The sequence below is a fragment of the Arachis ipaensis genome, chromosome B5 (genome assembly GCF_059453495.1).
Source record: "Arachis ipaensis isolate K30076 ecotype BB chromosome B5, ASM5945349v1, whole genome shotgun sequence".
NCBI classification, from domain to species: Eukaryota; Viridiplantae; Streptophyta; class Magnoliopsida; order Fabales; family Fabaceae; genus Arachis; species Arachis ipaensis.
In genome coordinates, this window is record NC_142440.1 from 30,332,071 (window position 1) to 30,358,637 (window position 26,567).

General features: G+C 33.9%; 1 non-coding gene across 1 annotated transcript; it reads right to left on the minus strand.

Moving 5' to 3' along the window:
• Positions 1 to 22,850: 22,850 nt before the first annotated feature.
• Positions 22,851 to 22,958, minus strand: LOC148563740 (small nucleolar RNA R71). Its single transcript, XR_015885217.1, has one exon. It is a non-coding gene; the product is annotated as a small nucleolar RNA R71 (small nucleolar RNA).
• Positions 22,959 to 26,567: the final 3,609 nt, after the last annotated feature.

Genomic DNA, 26,567 nt, shown 5'->3' on the forward strand with positions numbered 1-26,567 from the left:
ATGAATAATTATACAAAAAAAAAGTTCTTTATTTGTTCATGTAAATGATCTAACTGAATCATTTAAGTATGTGATAACTTAGACAAAGGACATCAAATTAGAGGATATATTTAACTTGTTTGGTAGATACAATGAATTGAATTTATTTATTGAATTTTTAAGTTGAATTTTGCTTATGTAATAGATGTGTTCAAAGAAAAACTTGTAGAGCATCGAACACGGCAAGAGAAAGAATTAGCTCGAATGGAAGCTCAATTGGAAGCCTAACAAGCCATTGTGAACTCTTTTATAGCGCTCTTTCACAATGAAAGAAACTAGATAATTAAAGGTGCTCCTAAAATTACTTATGGTTTTAATTCGTATTCATAGATGATCATATATTATTAGTATAGTTTAATTGTATATGGATCTATTTATTACATTTTACTTGTGTCATGGTTAATAAATGACAAAAGTTCTATTATTTGGTTTGATAAATTTGGTTGTGTATTAGCTGAGAAATAAGTAATGAATTGGTTGTTATTGATGGAACCATAGATGGTGGAAATATCCAAGTTTTAGGGGAGATTCTGCCAAATTTTTTTTTTTAAATTTTGAATAAAAGTTAATGAAAAAAAATTGTAATTGGTGTTATATGTTGTTTCTAATTTTTTGTTTCGATTTTTCTTATTTACAGGAGTGCTAAAATAATGACAACATGCTACCTAAAAGACTCAAGAATATTTTGATTCATAGAGACACTAATCTATGTTAGACTTTTAACTTTTGGTTGAATGTGTATAAAAAATATAATTTGTAGAACTAGTCAATGTAGATATTAATGTTATTTTATTTTAAAATAATTTTAGTTAAATGAAGCTTGTTTGAATTATCTATATTTTTACATATTATATAAATGTTGGCTTGCTCAGTAAAATAGTTAATATATCAATTAATTAAAACAATAATTTGGTAAATTATGTATGTAATTTGTATTAAAAAAATTTGTTACAAAATAAATATTGTGCTTTTGTAACTAAAGAAAACAAAATGTTACAAAATCAAGTTATATTTTGTAACAAAATTTTATGATAGGAAAAAATATATTGTCACCAAAAATATTTTGAAGATTAAAATTTGTTACCACTTTTGTAACGAATTTTGATTTTTGTATCAAAAAAATTTGTTATAAAATATTACTTTAAATTGTAACAATTTCATTTTTTGTTACAAAATTTTTTTGTAACGGGACATACTGCAACGGTCCTTTTTTTGTTACAAATTCCTTTTGTTTCAAAATTCCAAGTTTTTGTAACATTTTTTTGGTTACAAATATTGCTTTTTCTTGTAGTGACGTTGGTGCCTCTTCTTTTGTGCCTGTAATTAAGCCAGAGGCAGTTTTGGTTGCCTCCCCGTCCTTCGTTGCTGATCTAAACCGCACTCGTGATGGAGTAGGTGACACTAGACTCTTCGGTGATGTTGTGATTGCGATGGCCAGTACTCCTGATGTGGTACCGGATTCCCGACAGGGTGGAGCACTGAATAGTGTGGAAGATGCACTGCATGATGATGATGATGATGATGATGATGATGATGTGGAGCCCGCCACGATTGCCGATGATAGCGATGATGACATAGCGAGGAGTACTCCAGTTGGAGGTGGTGGAGTAGCTAGTTCAGAAACTCAGCAGTACTTCCTACACTTTTCAACTTTGGACTTGGATACCATGAGACAGCAGGGGTACCTAGCGTGCCTGTCGGATTTGGGGCCAAAGACACACAGAAAATAGGAGGACTAACTGAGTTCTAAGTCGGTCAGCAGTTTCAGGATAAAGAGGAGGCCATGCTAAACGGGAAGACTTATAGTATCTATCGTGGGGTTGAGTATAAAGTGTTGGAATCCAATTATTGCAAGTACCATGAAAAGTATAAGGAATTTGACAACGGATGCACATGGTTAATTCGTATCAGTCTCTGCCAGCGCAGAGGTATTTGGGAGGTAAAACGGTACAATGGACCGCATACTTATCTGGCCACTTCGATATCCAGTGATCACAGGAGGCTTGATTACCATGTGATCTCGGCCTTCATACTGCCTATAATTAGGTGTGCAGATGACAATGTCTGGTAGTATTGCAGTGTTGAGTACGAGTATTGTGTGAGTGGGTGGGCAAGTCGATAAGTCGCATGCTTATTTTTACTGTCTTTTTTGGACATTCCCACCATGTATCGTGGCCTTCTGACATTGCAAACCTCTAGTTAGTGTCGACGGGACCCACTTGTACAGTAAATATAGTGGTACATTGCTCGTTGTGATTGCTATAATCCTATCATCTAATGGCATACTATGCTGCCTTCTCATGTTCGTGATACAGCGATGGGGCCTCATGATATTGAAAAAATTCTCTTAGAATCATAATACTTTAGAATACAACAATCACCTAAAACAGATAATTTTAATCGAAAAATACTTTAACTAGAATTACATTAAATTCTAATAAAACATAGTTAACTTACTATTTATAGTATAAAGCTAAACTCTTTATTATACGTTTTTTGCTTTGGGTGATTCACATAAATTTAAATGGCCTTTGATTTAATTAATTGATTTACCTGCAATTTTTTTTTAAATAATCTTCCTTTTAAAATGAAAAAAAAGAAGATTAAGTTCCATACTGAAATAAGAACGGGAATTTGTTCATCTTCTTCCTCTATATATATTATTCTCTCGCTACTTGTGTTATACATCTTATGTGTGCTCACAGTTCCTCAAATCCTCACCCCCAAGAAGTAATGGCCATCAATATGAGAACATGTCTCCCCACACTCTTACTCTTCTTCCTCTTCTTCACTGTCCTCGTGGACAAATCTGTATCTCAGTCATCAGTACCTGCTCTTTTAAGAAGAGTGTTCAAAAGTCCTTTTGCCAAGAGTATAATCAAGAAGTTCATACATGAAATAATAAAAGAAACCTCGAAAAATTCGACACACCAAACCATTAATCTCCCTCTCCCACCACCAGATGCACCACCGGAGAAAATTGAGGGCTTCCATTTTCTCAAACAGTATCTCAACGACTATGGTTACATCCAAGACTCCGACAATTACACAGATCTAATGGACAACGACATGGTTTCTGCCATCAGATCCTATCAGACCTTCTTCAATCTTCCTGTCATCGGTTATTTTAACAACGACACTCTCCAGCAGCTTTTGCTTCTCTGGTGCGCCGTTCCTGATGTGAATTTGACGTACACTCTCTCCCCAAACAACAACGTGTCGTGGCCTAAAGGAAACTGGTTCTCTTACTGCACCAATCTCACCTATGGTTTTCACCCCAAGAACGAGGTCCCAGAGAACTTCACCGCTGTGTTTAGAGACTCGTTCAAGTGGTGGTCAGAAGCTATATCAACGGTGGTGAACCTAACATTTACAAATACAAGGTACTAAAAATCTTTTGATAGGGTATTACTAAAAATAAAAGAGAAGTACTAGGGCAGCAAATTTTATGATTTGTAGTCATCAATAATTTATGATTGATATTTTTAATGGTGTGAGATTTCATCCAATGGTGTAAGATTACTCACTTTTCTTTTACTGGTTAAGTGTTGGCCAAATTTTAATAAAAGTGTTGGCCCATAGACTTTCTCAAAATAAAATTATGTAAAAATATTTTATTTAATTTAATATTTATAAATTACACGTTTATTATTTTTAATATTATTCAGTTATCCAAACAGTAATTAAAAAAATAAAAGAATATAATTTTTAATAAAATAAAATAATTTTAAACTATAATGGTCAGATTTTTTTATTATTTTTGAAATATGTTTATTTTTAAAATATTCCATTGGCTCCTCATATTTTCCCATCAAGGATCCCACTAGGGAGACAATGGACTATTTGTACAATATGTACAATGGGTTATTGAGTTACAAAATGAACATCTCCCATACTATGTAGAATAACCATTCGAGTACTAACGATAATAAACATCTTCCCAAAAGCTTAAATTGATTTTGGAATTTACCAAGACTCGAACTCTTGACTTTTCGGATCTAGCGCTCTAATACCATGCATGATACCACTCATCCCAAAAGTTTCAGCTGATAGGAAAAGGTAACACTAATGATTATATCTCTAATACTCTCTAAACTTCTATTGTACACATTGTATAAATATTCCATTGGCTCCTCATATTTTCCCATCAATTAAACAAGCTAATTAAGCTAAATAAAATTTTAACGACGATGTTGAAATGATAATAACAAACTAATTAATAATTATTCTGTGTCAGATATGATAACGCAAACATCAAGATTGTATTCAAAATCTTCGACAACAAGACGGTGGGTGATGAGGTGGTAGGGGGTAGCGTTATAGAACTTGCTTCTAACGATGGTGATATTGCTGTTGGGTATATGGTTTTAAATGGTACCAAGTACTGGGCACTTCCCAATGACACCATTAAACTTAACAGGTCAACGCTAGAGGATGGGGTGATTGACTTGGGTGCTGTGGCGATGCACCAGATAGAGCATCTTCTTGGGCTTTCACATTCCTCTCACAATGAATCGGTTATGTATCCTTATATTTTGCCTCAAAACCAGAGGAAGGTGCAGCTCTCAAACGATGATAAACAACAAATCAAACAAGTTTATTCCACTCATGCAACTGGAGTTGGGACCAGTAGTTGGGGATTCATTATCACTCTCTCACTTGGATTTACATGCATGTTCCTGTTGTAGTAGCTTGCTAGCCCCGTGCGTGTGTGTATTGATTATTGATATGTATGTGAACTAGCGTGCCAGACCACTTTTTTATTGAAAAATATAAGGATTAAGGAAACAACACTTCTTCTGAACAACATAACTTAAACAATTGATTAAAAAAAATTAATTTTAATTTTAAAAATTATATTTTAAATTAATTATATTTAATCATAATTTAAATTTTTTTTTATTTTGCCGCAACCGCTCTCTTGCAATCCTATGCCATTGTCGTCGTTGTTGTATGGCAATTCCAGTGCTCTCGTTACTTTTTTTTATTAACCAAGTCAGATGTTCATTTTACTATGTATGTGGATAGTTCTTTTCATTCTAAAGTAGATATTTATTTGGGTATACCGTTGATATTTTACTTGATTTGCTTGATTCAACATGCACATGTTCTGCACGATATTCATTTTACTATGTATGCGGATGGTTTTTTTTACTAAGATGTGGATGTTCATTATTAAACACCACTCAAAGAAAACCCCCAATTTCTTCTCCCTCCAATATATGATTTGAAAAAAGAAATAGGTATGAACGCGATACAAACACAGGGACAGACTGGGTTGGGCTTGGCTATTGAAGACGCATTGCAGGGAGGACGATTGGTGCTAGTTCGAGGCTACGGCAGTGACCACGCTGGGCAAGAATGCAGCATTGGGGAGGATGCTGGGCAAAGGTGCTTCGGGGCAGCAGGAGAATAGAAAAGGAGAAGGTGGCTTCGTTGCGGTGATGATAGACGAATGCGGCGTTGAGAAGCTTCGTGTCGGCGACAGTGAGCGGCGTCACAGGGAAAGCGGTAATGATATGAGCATTGTCATAGGGGCTGCAGCGGTAAAATGGTTGTGGTGAAACTTGGATTTTGGATTGGTAAAGATAAAAATAAGTAAAGATGTTATTGGGTTTGCGAGTGCAGCCCATTGTTCATGTTGTTAAAAACCTCCATTGTCTACCTAGTAGAATTGCTTTTTATTTACGTGAACATTAATATAATTATTATTATATCATTATATCCACTATGCTACCTTGTATAACAAAAATGAGCTACCAAATTAAGTTTGCATATAAAAAATATATAAAAATATATATTTTAATTTAGAGTAGATTTTAGCATCCTTAATTTTGGGGTTGAGAAATTGGAGATTTTTGAATTGTCAAAATCTAATATTGATTGGTAAATAAAGGTTTTTAGTTGGTTTGAATTCCACTAAAGCTAGTCATTCCCTAGAATTTGATTAGGATCTGTGGACTATAGCCAATTATCTTCACTTGACTTTCTTTCAATTGTTAGAAGTTAACTAAGTGGGAGTAATAGACAATTACCATTACAATGGAAGATGATAATGAGGATAGGACTTCTAGTTTTCACCCTTAGCCAAGGTTTTCTATATTAATTGATTGTCATTTTCCTTGTTTGATTTACTTTCTTGTTCATCATACCAAAAAAACCCCCAAAATTCTCATAACCAATAGCATACATACTTTTCTGCAATTTCTTTGAGAGACGACCTGAGATTTAAATACTCTCGATTTTTATTGATTTGTACTTGTGACAAGCAAATTAAATCTTGATTGAGGGTTAATTGTTGATTTAGATCTATATTATCAACATAATTATTTTGTGAAAATTTTGAACCGACAATTTTTTAAAATATAAAATATGCATTGAAAATGAGTTAAACAATACATATATTCATAGACAAATACATAGTGACTAATTTGATGATTAATCTTTTATGTACATATACATGGTATTTTTATTATTATATTAAAATTATAAATTATTTATGTCAATCTTGTTTTGCTTTAATAAATTATTCAATTATATTAGGTTATATAAAAAATTAGTTGCTATATAAAATATATGATAAAATATAAAACATACATTAAAAATAAGTTAAATAATACATATATTTATACATACTACAACGCTGACAAAAAATAGCAACAAAAAATTAGCAGTCCTTTCCAAAATCGCCACAAATTGGTAAGATATACTATTTGTGTCGGTGCTTATGAATATGCAGCAGAGTCTCATGGGCTAATCAACAGTTTGTCGAAAAATGCTACTAAATCAAACACTTTATAATACATATATAATATAAAGTAGATTTTACTATGATTATACTATGGTAGTTATGGTGACATTGTAAGTCATATTAAAATTAAGGTTTAATTATTCTGTTGATCCCTATAGTTTAGCGAAATTTTTAATTAGGTCCTTATACTTTTTTTCCTTTCAATTGGGTCTCTATACGTTAATTTTTTTTTCAATTTAGTCCCTACCGTCATAAAACCGTTTGAAATAACAGAATATTCCATCAAAAAATCGATTATTCTCATAATTTGGTTAAAAAATTTAATTAAAAACATCTCTATTTTTTGAAATACCAAAAATACCCTTTATACTTTTGTCCCCCAAAATCAGAGAACTCTAACTATCCCTAAGTTATTCTCCTAATTTCCCTATTGGATTTCTCCTCTCTCGCACTCTGCTACCGTCTTCCATGTCGTCGTCGTCGTCCCTCTGCGTCGCCCACGGGTGCTCTGTTCTGCTTCACTCGTCCGCCTTGCCTATTGCATCCCCTCGTCCTGCCTTACCTCACCGTGCCTCGGGTGCCTTGTCTCGAGTTGTCGCTCCTCGACTCCGTTTTGCTGTCTGGACTGGTTCTGCAACAACAGGTGATGATTGAATTTTGTTTTAGTTTTTCAACTGTTAGATCGGAGGAGATGAAGGGACCAAGTGGCATGTGGGAAGGAAACTAGTCAGATGGCTTTCATTTGTTTGAATTGCAAAGATCGCGAGTAGAATGAACATGTGGGTTTCTATCAGCGTTGGGTAATAATTCTTAAAACAACTAGTAGTCAAACGGCATCCTCTCCTGATTCTAATGCTTCAGGTACAATGTTGAGAAATCTTGATTGTTAAATACCTCTAATTTTGCTTATGCTTATTTTTGGTTGCTGCTTGTATGTAATTTGACTTTATTTGATTAGGTAACCAGCATCCTGAATGACAAGGAGAACCAATTGATCTAGTTGTGAAGCTTAGTTTGTTAAAATTAGTTTTGATTGTGTTAAAAAATTTTTATTATGAGTTCTGATTATGTATTTTATCTATAATTAATTGATTATGTTAGAAATAAGAAAAGATGTGAGATTGGAGATAAGGTGTTTGATTAAATGCCTTTGAGAGAGTTGAATTGATTATGAGTTATGATTATGTATTTTATCTTTTATTAATTGATTATGAGTTTAATTGATCATTGTCATAGAGGCATACAGGACTCTCAGATATCGTGGTCCTATCCTGCTGCCCAGGTTGTGAGAGATTTCCAAGGCAAATTTGCGGTTTATTCCGTTTGACAATGGTTCTAAAACCGCGTTTATTGTTGCAGTGAGTAATCCTTGGTCTATCTATTTCCAAGGCAAACTTGTAGCTGCAGTGGCTTGTTCCGATTTACTTGTTGCCGTTGAAGGGAATTTTGGATTCGGATTTAGTGCCATATAAGTTGAGGTATATACTGTTGAACCCATGCTTATGTGTTCTATTTAATTGCCCTTCCATTGTGTTATGTAGATTGATGTCCTTATCTTTAGTTATATTTTCATCATCATATAATAGAATAGTTTTTATTTTAGTCTATACATTATTGTTAACTAACAACTAGAATTAAGATCTTATATGAGTGTCTTGCCATGCCAGAGTGTTCTTTTACTATGAGTTTTCTGTCAGGATCCATCTAAAGGAGGTGGAACTTGTGGATTTGATACATAGACACAGAGTTTTATGTGCCTTTGTGAGAATGAAAATTCCACTACTCATTGCAAAAGTATCTTACAACTTCAATAATATAATTATGCTCTTTTAATAAAGTAATAATCATGAATTAGATTTTGTATGTTATTTTACAGATTATAATATTACACAGCACAATATAAAAGCACATGTAATTGCAGAATCATGCCGTCAACAAGGAAATACTGGCATCGCATATTCACATCTATCGAATCATGCCGTCAACAACATGAGTATGATCAACGACTTCGAAGTTCAAAGTTTCTGGGCACCTTCCTAGTTCTCATTCTCATCTGTCTATTTTGTCTCTAAATTGTAAATTTCAAGTAAATAAAGTGCACTATCCCCACTCAGGTGATTTCGTACGTAAGATGTGGTCAATTTCTTCTGATTTAGTTTTTTTTTTTGGACATGAAAGTTGCTTTGTATTAACTATTAGGACCTAGAATGTCCTTGTAAACCAAATTACAAACTTCAGCAGGTATCTCTTTCAGCCATATTAAGTTTAGTTGAGTAAAAGCTAAATTAGCTAATTTGTGGGCCACCAAGTTTTCATCTCTCTTAACATGTGTTATCTGAAAATATCTAAAACAGTTTAAAATGGTCTTACAATTAGAAATAACAAGACCAAAGCTATTCTCGTGTATGAGAAGCAAAAAAAGCCCTGACTACTTCTATGTTGTTGCATTCCAGTTCTAAATAATAAAACACCCCTGACTACTTTAGATTTAGTTCTTATTGAAAGAGTGTTTATCATTATAACTAGCAGACTGATAACTGCTACTATATTAATCTTGTGTTTATTAGTTATTACTCAATATGGATAATACTAAATAAATTTGGTGTTACTTAACATGATTGGTAATCATCATTTTAATTAAGCTTATATTTGTTTAGGAAAAAGTTGATGGGTTATCAAAATTTGTTATTTTTTACAAATACTTTTAATTATTAATCTAATTAAAAGTATCAATTCTTTCTTTAGAAAAAGTTACGTTAATAAATTCTTTATCTTATTGTATTGTATAAATTTTGATTTGTTATATTTTTGGGGATAATTTTCACAATTCATTTTATATATATTTATTACTATTATTTCTGTTTCATTTTATCCAATCTTTTTTTTAGTATGTTCTTAAGATAAGATATTTTGAAAGTTAAAAAAAAAGAAGGTATTTTTAGTATAATTTATATATAAATAAGCAAAAGAATGATAGTGACAAAATAAAAAGGATTATAGGAATATCTTTTTTGTTGTAGAATCATTGAATAGGAATTATAGGAATATCTTTTATTGAATATTTATAGTTTTATCGAATTTTTAATTAGGTTCCTATATTTTTTTTTTTTCAATTGGGTCCCTAAAAGTATACAAGTAATTTCACAATTCACTAACATTTTTTTGACGTTTAACGTTAATAAGGACTAAATTAAAAAAAAAAATTAACGTATAGGGACCCAATTGAAAGGAAAAAAAGTATAGAGACCTAATTGAAAATTTTGCGAAACTATAGGGATCAACAGAGTAATTAAACCTAAAATTAAAATCATACTTTTTTTATATTTTAGTAATATTTTTTTTAAATAACACTTTTTAAAAAATGTTGTTTAAGAATAAAAAGTGTTTTAACAACATTTTTTAAACCGCCAAAAAAAATATGACGTAATATATTAAATTAATGGCAGTTATACCAATAATTACTGAAAATCACCACACAACTAATTTCTGCGCCCTAAAAAATGCCAATTGGAGAACCACTGAAGTGAAAATTGGTTTTTCAAAATTTTTAAAATAAACCACTGCTATTCGGCGCCTTTCTTGTACTTACGTAATGCATAGTAACTGATTTTTATTTGTGTATATCCAGTATTTTTATAAATTATTATTTTTAGCTTCTTTTAACTGATAACTAATTTAGACATAAAAGAAAAAGCAAAACGAGAAAATTCACAAAATAAATGTTATACGTTGAGGAGGCCACCGAGAAAAGGAAAGAAAAGCATACTTGTTACACAAATTTTCTTTTTTTTTTAATTTAATTTAATTTTATTTGTTTAAATCAAGTGATTACAGTTTTTTTTTAAAAAAAAAAAGAAAAAAAAGCACTTAAATTATGATAGAAATATAATTATTTATTTATATTATTTTATTATTTTAAATTTAAAAAAAATTATAATATAATACCAAAATTCTTATGACCAAAAGTCTAAAATTTAATTATATATACAAAATTTGCAAAAAAGAATTTTATATTAAGATAAATAAAAAAATTTAAAAAATTCATACGTATAAGAAGATGTATTAAAAATATGACTATTTAGTTCTAATTTCACGATAAACTATAAAAAGTTTTAAATCATGTCATCATCCCGATAATATTCATTTTGTTATTATTACCACTCTGCTTTTTGATATTAGAGTTTCTAAATATAAATCATATTGAAATCAACATATTTTAATTTTAATCGATAAAATGACAAGTTGAAGCCAATTCTTGTGTTTACTTAACAGGGAATTTTGGTAGCTAGTTGACACAATAAAATCTTTCCCAGAAGTGCACCGCACCAGAAAATAGATCAATTAACGTTAAAATTATGCTTAGTCAACTCATACATCTCTCTTACAAGATATATATTGAGAAATAGTGATGTTAATTAATATAAATATTATTTGAATATCTAGTATTAGTATATATATATATATAGAGGATGGTATTGTAATAAACAGGTTGCTAACTGTTCCAGGTTTTATCAAATTTTTAAGCCCATAAAACAAGAGTCATATAGTTGATTATTGATGTATATACAATAACAGAATAACTAATTTCTTAACTTACAATTGTTTTTACTAATCCTAACTTAATCAACTTAACAACTTATAAACTAATTATAGTTTAAATAAGTAAGCTATTGGGTAACAAGCTATGTTTAATAATTGGTACATAGAAAAGTCTACAACTAGTTTTAGCAAGCAAAGACTAGAGCTCACAAATATTTTTAATTAGCTGCAATCTTTTCTTTTTTTTTTTTTTTTTTTTTTTTGTCAAAAACGTTTTGGATAAATCTATTATAGAAAGAAGATAGTTTTGTATTCAATCTGAAATAATGTGATGTACATGAAATACATATGGTCTGATGAAGAATTACAATATTGAATGGGTGATGAGTTGGGAAGCCACTAATCAGTCATCCCCTTGAAATCGGATGAGGAGTCGGTACTTGCAAGGACTTCGACGAGCAAATTAATTCATGATTCAACAGATACAAGAATTAGATTTAAAGATCATATTTTAGAGGGGTTTGTCATCTGTATTTATAATGTTTATTGGCTAAAAATTTAGGAATATTTAGTATTCTGAATTTAACGGTATAAACGGAATTAGAAATTATTTATTGACGGATTATTTTGTCTGACATTAATAAATAACAAACTTTTCGTCAATTTTTTCAATAAATTTATTGAAATTGAGTTGTTGATTACCGTCAGATTATTCCGACAGTAATTTTGGTGTCATATCACATATTTTGGCGCCAAATTACCGTCGAATTTATTTGCCGGTAAATCCTATGGTAGTTTTTTTTAGCACAATTAAGTCACAATTAGTAGTCATCAAATTAAAACTCTTGTTAATAAAATTAGGGCAAAAATTCAAAATTATTAGAAATTAATAAATTATTTTATTAAAAATAAATGATCTGAATATAATAAAATGTTACAGAAGTAGAATACAATGAAGTAGATATAAAAAATTAAATCCCTAAACCCTACAGACCCCGATAATCATCGTCGTCGTCATTGTCGTCTTCCCCTACTGAGGCAGCGGAGTAGGTGCTGATGTCGGTGCCCCACCAGTAGTACTGCCGCTGGTATGCAGCGCGCCAGCGCCATTGCCTCCAGCGTGCATCTGCTGGTTGTACACCTCTATTTACTCTCGCAAATGATCTAGCTACTCCAACTTTTCCGTCAGGTCCGAGCTGATGGCAACGGCTTTTCCCACGTGTGCAATAAAAGGTCGTTGTACCTTTGTTCAGACTGCTCCTCTTGTAGGTGAAGCTCCTGTGTTAGCTTCTACACTTCCTCCCTTAAGTCGACAACTTTCTGGGATCGGCAAGGTTGGTGGTAGTGGTAAAGGCAGAGGAAACCGCTAATGCAGAGGAGCAGTGGCAATAGAGAGCAATGGGTACGCTTATAAAGCGTGCCAATAGAGTAGGCATATAGTGACAATTGTAAAGCATGCCAATAGGGTATGTTTAATATACTGAGCAAAAATACTTCACTATTAACACCTACACTTAAACGTTTTTCATCACTCTTCATTGTCCCAGAGCTTTTTCATCATATCGCACCTCCAACCCTAACCCTGCTTCCTCATCGCAACTCCAATGTAACCCTAACCCCAGAGCTTCGTCTCGCCTCCGACCCCTGCTTCGCTGCTCCCTCCGTCGGCTCTCCCTTCGTTGCTCCCTCCGTCGGCTCTCTCTTTGTTGGTGCTCTCTCCTTCAGCTCTTCCTCCGTCAATGCTCCCTCCTCTCAAAGCCTCTGTCGTGCTCACTCTCTCGTAAGCCCTCAAATGTCGCTCCTTCCTCTATGGTTGAAACTCGTAACGCTCTGTTTCTCCTCCTGTGTCGCCGGTCTCTGTCTCCTCCTACGTGTTGCTATGCTGAAGCTTCATGAGAAAGATATACAAGGGATTCCATGGGAGAAGCTTAACTACAGCTACATAAGTACCGCAAGACTCGATTGAAGCAGTACAAGAACTACGAGAACCTCTCGCATTGTCGTGAGGATCTCGACAAGGTGAACACCTCAGATGCTTCATGCTTTCACTTCTGATTCAGATGAAATTATGAATACTAATTCTATTTCGTTTATAAACTCCCTGTTTATTTATTTATTTGGCAAGAGTGTTTGGAAGTGCAGAAGGAGAAGGCCTTCTATTACTTCCAGTTCAACACAAGGCTTATAAAATCTATAGTTATGCATTTTCAGGTAGAGACTTTTGTTCATTTATACTTAAACTTTGCTAATTCTTAGACATTTTTGGAAAAAGTGGACTATTTTATTTGCCCTGCTATGTATTTGATTTGAATAGAGCTTGTAATTATTTAAAAATTATTAAAAACCATAAATCTCTGCTTGTGTTCCTTGTTTGGATAAATTTTCATCATATAGTTAACTTTTTTTTCTCTTTTGAAACAATTTAATCATGTGGATGTTTGCTATACATCACCAGGGAGTTCTTATATTTGCTATGCATAGCTTCTGGTGTCCATTTTAGCTTATTACTAGTCATTAATTTCTAGATTGCAGATCATGATCTGAAACAAACACAAACTTTAATATGTACTAAATTCTTATTAATAATGTTTTGATTAATAACGTTATAATTTATGCTTTTTAGTAATACTTTAGTATTTGTAATTCGCAAGGTTCCCAATGATGCTGCTATTCTTGAGGTCACTCCAACAAGAATTACAAGTTAGTGAAAACAATTCTGAACATGGAACCACTTAACTACAAGAAAATAAAATATTAGTAACAAAAATTTTATATCAAATTTAAAATTATTACAACAAATTAATTTTTTATAATAATAATTGGTGATTGTTACAGAAGAATAATATTTTGTAACATTACAAGTTGTTACAAAACATGCTAATATTTTGTAACAACCTAACTTTTGTTGTTACAAATTATGTTAGTTTTTGTAACGAATTGTTGTTTTGTTACGAAATATTATAATATTTTGTAACAAAACAAAAAGAAGTTGCAAAAAGTCGTAATATTTTGTAACAAAATATCTTTTTATATTCAAAAACTCTAATTGTTCTATAATAAAATATTTTTTTGTTTTAAAAACTCCAATGATTTTGTAACAAAAAATTAATTTATCACAAAATTCAACATTATTTGTAACAAGTTATTTGTTTGTCACAAAATGTAAGTATATTTATAACAAATTTTTTTTAAATGTTAAACACTTTGAGGATAAAAAAATTGTTTATATAATTTTTTTAGAATAATTTTATTTTGTTTCAAAAATTAAAATTTTTTACATGTTGTTTGTATTCATTAATTTTTAAAAATTATAAATATTATTTTATATTATCATAAGTATACTACGTAAAGGCAATACATATGATGTGCCTGAGCAAGATATCATGCAAGAAGAGGCATACCAACAAGCTGAAATGGGAAGCTTTAATCAAGTACCATCTTTGGGTGATATCAATTTGTTGATGGAATTGGGCAGAGGTGACATAGATGGATCAAGTGTGGGCGTGCCTATGTCTATAGATCAAGAAGGAGGAGGAGGAGGAGGAGGAGGAGGAGGAGGAGGAGGAGGAGGAGGAGGAGGAGGAGGAGGAGGATTCAAATTATAGTGATTGACTTCTTAGTAGTTTTATTTTAGGGTTCATAAAATATTTGTAATTGCTAAGTTATCCACTTTTTGCAGAAGATGGTGATTGAGTTTAAAGTAGTTAAACTTTAGAAATTCACATCATATTTGCAATTGTTAAGTTATTCACTCTTTGCTCTATTTGTTTAACTTTTTTGAAAAGTATAATATATTTTAATCATGTCCACTTTAAAAATTATAAGTATACTATGTAAAGGCAATTAAAAGGCCTAATTGGTGTACTGTTGACGTTAGAACTTTTGCGTGGTCTAGAAAATTGCGGATAAATCCTCGTTGCAAGTATAGTTTCTAAACCTTCAAAAATCCTCTCGTACAAACGTTTTGGGTGTCACAAGTAACAAACCCCTTAAAAATTGTTAACCGAGTATTCAAACCTCGGGTCGTCTTCTCAAGGAACTGCGAGGAAGTATGTTCTTATTATTGGTTATAAAGGTTGTAATCGGGGTTTAGAAGGGGAGAAGCAAGTAATTTAAATGACGAGTGAATCAAATGACAATTAAAAATAAATAATAACCGTAAAGCAACTTTTAGCAAGGTAGAGAAATTAGAGGTCCAACTTAGTTATCTCTCTCAACAATAATGAAAGTTGAATCTAAACTCCACTTGGTCAACCTTTATCAGGGCAAAGGAAAGTCAAGGGACTAATTAAATTGACTTTTGAATCCTAATTATTTCCTAAGAAAAGGTTGGGATTATTTAAGTTCAGCTCAATTAGCAAGATAACGATTATCAATTATGTTGAGTCTAATAACTGTTGAGTTACTAAATTCTTAACCAGAACCAAAAAGGGAAAAAAGAGTAAAATTGTTGGAATAATAAAAAAGTCCTTAGATGGGAAGCAATGGTAACTTAAATCAAAGAAAACAATCATAAACTGAAAATACCTCAATTATCATTAATTCAAATAACTGTCTGCAACATGGAATACTTCGTAAATCAAATTATAATAATCAATTCAAATGTTGGAATAAATTAAATAAATAAAAGTAAAACTAAAATAAAAGAACATTAAACCTGGGATCCAGAGTTACTCTTAAAACAAGAAGAAATCCTAAATCCTAAAAGAGAGAGAGAAGATCTCCCTCTCAACTAAATCTAAATCATTGAAAAGTAAAAATATGCGAGCTCTCTTTGAATGAAAGCATTCCCACACTTTATAACCTCTAGTCTATGTGTTCTGCACTTGGTTTTGGGCCAAAAAAGGCTTCAGAATCCGCTATGAGCGTTTTCTGTAATTTCTGGTGCGTGGTCTCTGTCACGCGTCCGCGTGGGTCACACGGTCGCGTCATTTGGAGCTTTTCCTTGCCACGCGGTCGCGTCAGTCATGCGGCCGCATCGCTGCTGATTCGTGCTTGGCACGCGATCGTGTCATCCATGCGATCGCGTGGGTACCAGTTTCCTTAAAGCTCCGTTTTGCTTCCTCCTTCCATTTTAGTATGTTTCCTTTTTCATCCTTTAAGTCATTCTGCCTTAGAAAATCTGAAACTACTCAACACACTAATCACGGCATCGAATGGAAATAAAGGTAATTAAAATAATTAATTTTAAAGCTTAGAAAACATATTTTTCATTTACATCACATAATAAGGAAGGGAAAGTAAAACCATGCAATTAATGTGAATAAGTAGGTGAAGGATTGTATAAATCACTCTAATTAAGCACAAAAGAACTCATGAAATATGGGTTTATCAACCTCCCCACACTTAAACACTAGCATGTCCTCATGCTAAATCCAAGGTAAATAATTAAGGTTAAAGTGATGATGGAATGTTATGAAATGCAACCTATGCTAAATGCATCTACCTAATGAGTCATGCATCATGCAACTCTAATTTATTTACTCATATATAAAGCTTACATGTAGTCATGTTAATTCACATTCTCAAGGAGTCATATATATATATATATAGCTAACCCTTAAATAATAAAGCATTTTAGCAAATGAGATGGGAAAGAAAATATTGTACAAACTTGCAAAACAATTAGTAAATTAAGCACAGATATATGTTGATGAGTTATAGAACCCTCACTGGATTTTGTGTTTACTCTCTCGTCACTCAGTGTTTATTGGGTTCATTCAGTGTTTATTCTTACTTTCTATAACTTTGTTTTTCATCTAACCAATCAACAATTATAGAATATAGTCATACCAAAAAGTCATGAGGTCTTTAATTGAGGTTGTAATGGGGTCAAGGTAAAGGTAAGGATTTATGTATAGGGTTAAGTGAGCTAATAAGCGAATCCTTAATTAGACTAAGATCTCACCTAACATACATATTTAGCAAGACAAAACTTCTTTTACCTATTCTCCCATATTATCCCACTTATTGTTACATGCTCATGTTTTTACTTTTTTATTTTTATTCCATGTGCATTGTTTTTATTTTGCATTGGGAAATTTCTTTTGTATCCCCTTTTATTTAGATGCTGAAAAATAAAATTTTTTTTTTTATACACATGGTAGTTGAATCACTTAGATTTTCTCATGAGCATGCTTCCCAGATTTTATTTTTATTCTTTTAACTTTTTCTATCCTTTTGTTTCTATTACCCATGTTCCCAAAAGGTTTTCCACATTTAACTCTATTCATAATTTTCTATCTTAAGCTAACCAAGGATTCACTTGGGATTTTCCTTTGTTTTTCTGCTTCAGGCTAGTAATTTGGCTAAATAGAATAAAGGAGTTTTAAAAGGCTCAAGGGGGCTAACAAGGGTGAGGTAAAAGGTAGGCTAATTTGGGGTAAGTGAGTTGAAATCAAACGATGGCCTCAATCATTCTCTTGGTATGTATCTATTCTATATTCTATAACTGGACATATAGATTAAAGCAAAGGAAAGAACATCAGAATAAAAAGAATTGTAACACACAGAAATGAAATTATGGTTTGAATGCAACCATACAATTTAAGCTCAAGACTCACAGGCTGTGTGTTCTCTAACTCAAGCATCATATATTATTTATATATTGTATGCAGGTTTAGTTAAAAATTCCCATTATTCTCATAAAAAAATTATTTAGGGTAGCTTTTAAAGTTTTAATGTTCCTCCTTGATGAAATGTTGTCAACTTAACTACATCATGTAATGCTATATACAAGTTTTGTGGATTTAAATCTGATATGTTCAATTTCCTAGCTTACTTCCTTTTTATATTTTTCAATTTAAACTATACTATCTTATGCTAAAAAGGGTAAACTATACTAATTAATCCACTAATAAATCAGAATTGCAAACTAAACTAAATAACTAAAATAAACTAAATGGCTAAAATATGAACAAAAATATGCAAAATGTAGAAAATAGAGTAAAATACACAAGTAGCAATGTATAAGTACTCAGAAAATAACAATAAAAGAAAAAAGAGAAAAATACAGAAAAATATCCAAAATAAAAGAAAAAGTATGTAGTAGTTCACCAAAATAAACGCCAGAGATGGCGACCTCCCCATACTTAAAATGAAGCATCGTCCCCGATGCTCAATCAAGCTGGTTGTGAAGGAGTGTCATCACTGGTAGGGATGGTAGCTGGGGTCTCTGTGGCGGTGGTGGGCTGAGAGTCTGGCTGCTGTAGAGGAGGGACGGACTGGAGCGGGATCTCCGGATCTGTAGCCTCAAGCTGATGTGGAGCCTCCTGCTGTGGTGGTGCGTGCTTGATGAGCGGATAATTTATACGCTTTTTGACATTGTTTTTAGTATGTTTTTAGTAGGATCTAGTTACTTTTAGGGATGTTTTCATTAGTTTTTATGTTAAATTCACATTTCTGGACTTTACTATGAGTTTGTGTGTTTTTCTGTGATTTCAGGTATTTTCTGGCTGAAATTGAGGGACTTGAGCAGAAATCAGATTCAGAGGTTGAAAAAGGACTGCTGATGCTGTTGGATTCTGACCTCCCTGCACTCAAAGTGGATTTTCTGGAGCTACAGAACTCGAAATGGCGCGATTCCAATTGCGTTGGAAAGTCGACATCCAGGGCTTTTCAGCAATATATAATAGTCCATACTTTGGCCAAGAATTGACGACGTAAACTGGCGTTCAACGCCAGCCTTCTGCCCAAATCTGGCGTCCAGCGCCAGAAAAAGGTCCAAAACCAGAGTTGAACGCCCAAACTGGCACAGAAACTGGCGTTCAACTCCACAAATAGCCTCTGCACGTGCAACACTCAGGCTCAGCCCAAGCACACACCAAGTGGGCCCCAGAAGTGGATTTATGCATCAATTACTTACTCATGTAAACTCTAGTAGCTAGTTTATTATAAATAGGACATCTTACTATTGTATTTGACATCTTTGGATTACCTTATGATCCTTTGATCACGTTTTAGGGGGCTGGCCATCTCGGCCATGCCTGGACCTTCACTTATGTATTTTCATACGGTAGAGTTTCTACACTCCATAGATTAAGGTGTGGAGCTCTGCTGTTCCTCAAAGATTAATGCAAAGTACTACTGTTTTCTATTCAATTCTTCTTATTTCGCTTCTAAGATATCCATTCGCTCCCAAGAACGTGATGAAGGTGATGATTATGTGTGACGCTCATCACCATTCTCCCCTATGAACGCGTGCCTGACAAACACTTCTGTTCTACATGAATTAAGCTAGAATGAGTATCTCTTAGATCTCCTAACCAGAATCTTCGTGGCGTAAGCTAGAATGATGGCGGCATTCAAGAGAATCCGGAAGGTCTAAACCTTGTCTGTGGTATTCTAAGTAGGATTCAATGATTGAATGACTGTGACGAGCTTCAAACTCGCGAGTGCTGGGCGTTAGTGACAGACGCAAAAGGAGGGTGAATCCTATTCCAGCATGATCGGGAACCGACAGATGAATAGCCGTGCCGTGACAGGGTGCGTGAGCATATGATTCACTGAGAGGAGGGGATGTAGCCACTGACAACGGTGATGCCCTTGCATAAAGCCAGCCATGGAAAGGAGTAAGACTGACTGGATGAAGATAGCAGGAAAGCAGAGGTTCAGAGGAACGAAAAGCATCTCCATTCGCTTATCTGAAATTCCTACCAATGAATTACATAAGTATCTCTATCTCTATTTTATTATATAATATTCGAAAACTACATTATCACTTTATATCCGCCTAACTGAGATTTACAAGGTGACCATAGCTTGCTTCATACCAACAATCTCCGTGGGATTCGACCCTTACTCACGTAAGGTATTACTTGGACGACCCAGTGCACTTGCTGGTTAGTTGTATCGAAGTTGTGACAATTATGAATTAAGATCAAAGCACCAAGCTTTGGAGCCATTACCAAGGATTGTTCGAGCCTGGACATCACAATTTCGTGCACCAAGTTTTTGGCGCCATTGCCGGGGATTGTTTGAGTTTTCGGCAAGCTTTTGGTCCGGTAACATCAGTGCCAGATTCCCTTTTGATCCGGCAACAGCACCAAGTTTTTGGCGCCGTTGCTGGGGATTGTTCGAGTTTGGACAACTGATGGTTCATCTTGTTGCTCAGATTAGGTAATTTTCTTTTTTGTTTTCTTTTCAAAAAAAAAAAATTCTTTCAAAAATATTTTCTAAAATTTTCTCATCTGTTTTCGAAAATAATAATATAAAAATGTGTTTTCAAAAATAAATTATTTTATGGCTTCAGAATTTTTAAGAATGAATTCTAGTGTTTCATGAAGCATGAGAAGCCTGGCTGGCTGTAAAGCCATGTCTAAATTCTTTTGGACTGAGGCATGCAATTTGTTATCAAAGAGCAATATACTCTCGTGTTAAAGACTAAAGCTTGGCTGGCCATTGGCCATGTCTAGTGTTTTGGACTGGAGCTTTCATTTAAAGCTTGGCTGGCTAGTGAGCCATGTCTAATTCCTGGACTGAAGCTTTAGACTAAACATGGCAAGATTCCTGGAATTCATATTAAAAATTTTGGAATCCTTATTTTTTCTTTTAAATTTTCGAAAAATATAAATAAAAATCCAAAAAAATTAGAAAATCATAAAAATCAAAAATATTTTTGTGTTCTTGTTTGAGTCTTGAGTCATATCATAAGTTTGGTGTCACTTGCATATGCATCTTGCATTTTTTCGAAAATATCATGCATTCATAGTGTTCTTCATGATCTTCAAGTTGTTCTTGGTAAGTCTTCTTGTTTGATCTTGATGATTTTTTGTTTTGTGTCTTTTCATGTTTATCATATGCATTCTTGAATTCTTAGTGTCTCAGCATTAAAGAATTCTAAGTTTGGTGTCTTGCATATTTTCTTTGCATTAAAAATTTTTTCAAAATTATGTTCTTGATGTTCATCATGACATTCATAGTGTTCTTGGTGTTCATCTTGACAGTCATAGCATTCTTGCATGCATTCATTGTTTTGATCTAAAAAGTTCATGCATTGCATCCTTTTAGTGTTTTTCTCTTGCATCATAAAAATTCAAAAAATAAAAAAATATCTTTCCCTTTTTCTCTCATCAAATTCGAAAATTGAGTTGACTTTTTCAAAAAAATTTTAAAAATCAAATTGTTTCTCATGAGTCAAATCAAATTTTCAATTTGAAAATCTTATCTTTTTCAAAATCTTTTTCAAAAATCAAATCTTTTTCAAAATTTTTGGTTATTTTCGAAAATTCCAAAAATATTTTTCAAAAATCTTTTTCTTAATTTTTTTCACAAATTTTCGAAAATAACATAATCAATTAATGTTTTGATTCAAAAATTTGAAGTTTGTTACTTGCTTGTTAAGAAAGATTCAAACTTTAAGTTCTAGAATCATATCTTGTGATTTCTTATGAATCAAGTCATTAATTGTGATTTTAAAAATCAAATATTTTTCAAAAACTAATTCCTATCATATCTTTTCAAAAATATCTTCTTATCTTATCTTTTTCAAAAATATCTTTTCAAAATATCTTTTCTAACTTCCTAACTTCTTATCTTTTCAAAATTTGTTTCAACCAACTAACTAACTTTTTGTTTGTTTCTTAACTTTTTCAAAACTACCTAACTAACTCTCTCTCTCTAATTTTCGAAAATATCTCCCCCTTTTTCAAAAATTTCTTTTTAATTAACTAATTATTTTTATTTTTATTTCAAAAATTTTCGAAAAAAAATTTTTTTTCTAACATTTTTCAAAAACCATTTTTCAAAAATCACTAACTCTTTTTCAAAATAATTTTCGAAAATTATACCTCCCCCATCCTATTCTATTTATTCATTCATATCCTAACATCTCATCTCACATCTCTACCGTTGGTACAGTTGTGTTTCTTCCTTTACATCACATTTTTTGTCTCCCCCTCTTTTCTTCCACTCACAAAGGGATCCCTATACTGTGGTATAAAGGATCTCTATTATTATTATTATTTTTCTGTGCCTTCTTCTTTGTCATATGAGCAGGAGCAAGGATAAGAACATTATTGTGGAAGCAGATCCAGAACCTGAAAGGACTCTGAAGAGAAAATTAAGAGAAGCTAAAATACAACAATCCAGAGATAACCTTTCAGAAATTTTCGAACAGGCAGAGGAGATGGCAGCCGAAAATAATAATAATGAAAGGAGGATGCTTGGTGACTTCACTGCACCTAATTCCAAATTACATGGAAGAAGCATCTCCATTCCTGCCATTGGAGCAAACAACTTTGAGATGAAACCTCAATTAGTTTCTCTGATGCAGCAGAACTGCAAGTTTCATGGACTTCCATCTGAAGATCCTTTTCAGTTCTTAACTGAATTCTTGCAGATATGTGATACTGTTAAGACTAATGGAGTAGATCCTGAAGTCTACAGGCTCATGCTTTTCCCTTTTGCTGTAAGAGACAGAGCTAGATTATGGTTGGATTCTCAACCTAAAGACAGCCTGAACTCTTGGGATAAGCTGGTCACGGCTTTCTTAGCCAAGTACTTTCCTCCTCAAAAGCTGAGCAAGCTTAGAGCTGATGTTCAAACCTTCAGGCAGAAAGAAGGTGAATCCCTCTATGAAGCTTGGGAAAGATACAAACAGTTGACCAAAAGGTGTCCTTCTGACATGCTTTCAGAATGGACCATCCTGGATATATTCTATGATGGTCTGTCTGAGTTATCTAAGATGTCATTGGATACCTCTGCAGGTGGATCCATTCACCTAAAGAAAACGCCTGCAGAAGCTCAAGAACTCATTGACATGGTTGCTAATAACCAGTTCATGTACACTTCTGAAAGGAATCCTGTGAATAATGGGACGCCTATGAAGAAGGGAGTTCTTGAAATTGATACTCTGAATGCCATATTGGCTCAGAACAAAATATTGACTCAGCAAGTCAATATGATTTCTCAGAGTCTGCATGGAATGCAAGCTGCATCCAACAGTACTCAAGAGGCATCTTCTGAAGAAGAAGCCTATGATCCTGAGAACCCTGCAATAGCAGAGGTAAATTACTTAGGTGAACCTTATGGAAACACCTATAACTCAACATGGAGAAATCATCCAAATTTCTCATGGAAGGATCAAAAGCCCCAACAAGGCTTTAATAATGGTGGAAGAAACAGGTTTAGCAATAGCAAACCTTTTCCATCATCAACTCAGCAACAGACAGAGAACTCTGAACAAAATGCTTCTAATTTAGCAAATCTAGTCTCTGATCTATCTAAGGCCACTGTAAGTTTCATGAATGAAACAAGGTCTTCCATTAGAAATTTGGAAGCACAAGTGGGCCAGCTGAGTAAAAGGATCACTGAAATCCCTCCTAGTACTCTCCCAAACAATACAGAAGAGAATCCAAAAGGAGAGTGCAAGGCCATTGACATAAGTGCCATGGCCGAACCTGTGAGGAGAGGAGAGGACGTGAATCCCAAGGAGGAAGACCTCCTGGGACGTCCAGTGACCAATAAGGAGCTTCCCTCTGAGGAACCAAAGGACTCTGAGGCTCATCTAGAGATCATAGAGATTCCATTGAACCTCCTTATGCCCTTCATGAGCTCTGATGAGTATTCCTCTTCTGAAGAGAATGAGGATGTCACTGAAGAGCAAACTGCCAAGTTTCTTGGTGCAATCATGAAGCTGAATGCCAAATTGTTTGGCATTGATGCTTGGGAAGTTGAACCTCCCTTGTTCATCAATGAACTAAGTGATCTGGATCAACTGACATTGCCTCAGAAGAGACAGGATCCTGGAAAGTTCATATTACCTTGTACCATAGGCACCATGATCTTTAAAGCTCTGTGTGACCTTGGTTCAGGTATAAACCTCATGCCCCTCTCTGTAATAGAGAAACTGGGAATCTATGGGGTGCAACCTGCTAAAATCTCACTAGAGATGGCAGACAGCTCAAGAAGACAGGCTTATGGACAAGTAGAAGATGTATTAGTAAAGGTTGAGGGCCTTTACATACCTACTGATTTCATAGTCCTGGATACTGGAAAGGAAGAGGATGAATCCATCATCCTAGGAAGACCTTTCCTGGCCACAGCAAGAGCTGTGATTGATGTTGACAGAGGTGAAATAGTCCTTCAATGGAATGAGAACTCCCTTGTATTCAAAACTCAAGGATCTCCCTCTGCAACCATGGAGAGGAAGCTTGAAAAGCTTCTCTCAAAGCAGAGTCAACCAGAGCCCCCACAGTCAAACTCTAAGTTTGGTGTTGGGAGGCCACAACCAAACTCTAAGTTTGGTGTTGAACTCCCATATCCAAACTCTAAGTTTGGTGTTGGAGAGTCTCAACAAAGCTCTACACATTTGTGAGGCTCCATGAGAGCCCACTGTCAAGCTATTGACATTAAAGAAGCGCTTATTGGGAGGCAACCCAATATTTATTTATCTAACTTTATTATTATTGTTTTTCATGTTTTCTTAGGTTCATGATCATGTGGAGTCACAAAATAAATAAAAAATTGAAAACGGAATCAAAAACAGCAGAAGAAAAATCACACCCTGGAGGAGCATCTGTCTGGCGTTCAAACGCCAGAACAGAGCATAGTTCTGGCGCTGAACGCCCAGAATGGGAGCATCCTGGCGCTGAACGCCCAGAACAAGCATGGTTCTAGTGTTCAACGCCAGAAATGGCAGCGAAGGGGCGTTGAACGCCCAAAATGGGCACCAACCTGGCGCTGAACGCCCAGAGTTGTGTGCAAGGGCATTTTACATGCCTAAATTGGTGCAGGGATGTAAATGCCTTGACACCTCAGGATCTGTGGACCCCACAGGATCCCCACCTACCTCATCATCTCTCTTTCCATTCATGATCATCCCTTCTTCTTTTTTTCCATTTACCACTCACATCCATACACCCACTACCTTCAAAAATTCAACATCTCTCTCCTCCATATCTTCTTCTTATTCTTCTATTCTTTCTTCTTTTTCTCGAGGATGAGCAACATTCTAAGTTTGGTGTGGTAAAAGCATAGCTTTTTTGTTTTTTCCATAACCATTGATGGCACCTAAGGCCAGAGAAACCTCTAGAAAGAGGAAAGGGAAGACAAAAGCTTCCATCAAGGGTCTATAGCTCAGTGGTAGAACATTTGACTGCAAATCAAGAGATCCCTGAGATACCTCAGGGGATACATTTTCTTCCACACAATTATTGGAAGCAACTAAGGGTGGAACATCAAGAGCACTCCATCATCCTTCATGAAATCAGAGAATATCTAAAAGCAATGAAGGAGGAGCAGCAAAGACAAGGAGGAGACATAAAAGAGCTCAAGGACATCACTAAGGTGGACTCATTCCTTGTTCTTACTTTCTCTGTTTTTTTTTTCGTTTTATATGTTATGTGCTTATCCATGTTTGTGTCTTCATTACATGATCATTAGTAGTTAGTAACTTTGTCTTAAAGTTATAAATGTCCTATGAATCCATCACCTCTCTTAAATGAAAAATGTTTTAATTCAAAAGAACAAGAAGTACATGAGTTTCGAATTTATCCTTGAACTTAGTTTAATTATATTGATGTGGTGACAATGCTTCTTGTTTTCTGAATGTATGCTTGAACCGTGCATATGTCTTTTGAAGTTGTTGTTTAAGAATGTTAAATATGTTGGCTCTTGAAAGAATGATGACTAGGAGACATGTTATTTGATAATCTGAAAAATCATAAAAATGATTCTTGAAGCAAGAAAAAGCAGCAAAGAACAAAGCTTGCAGAAAAAAAAATATAGAAAAAAATAGAAAGAAAAAGAAAAAGCAAGCAGAAAAAGCCAATAACCCTTAAAACCAAAAGGCAAGGGCAAATAAAAAGGATCCCAAGGCTTTGAGCATCAGTGGGTAGGAGGGCCTAAAGGAATAAAATCCTGGTCTAAGCGGCTAAACCAAGCTGTCCCTAACCATGTGCTTGTGGCGTGTAGGTGTCAAGTGAAAACTTGAGACTGAGCGGTTAAAGTCAAGGTCCAAAGCAAAAACAAGAGTGTGCTTAAGAACCCTGGACACCTCTAATTGGGGACTTTAGCAAAGCTGAGTCACAATCTGAAAAGGTTCACCCAATTATGTGTCTGTGGCATTTATGTATCCGGTGGTAATACTGGAAAACAAAGTGCTTAGGGCCACGGCCAAGACTCATAAAGAAGCTGTGTTCAAGAATCATCATACTGAACTAGGAGAATCAATAACACTATCTGAACTCTGAGTTCCTATAGATGCCAATCATTCTGAACCTCAATGGATAAAGTGAGA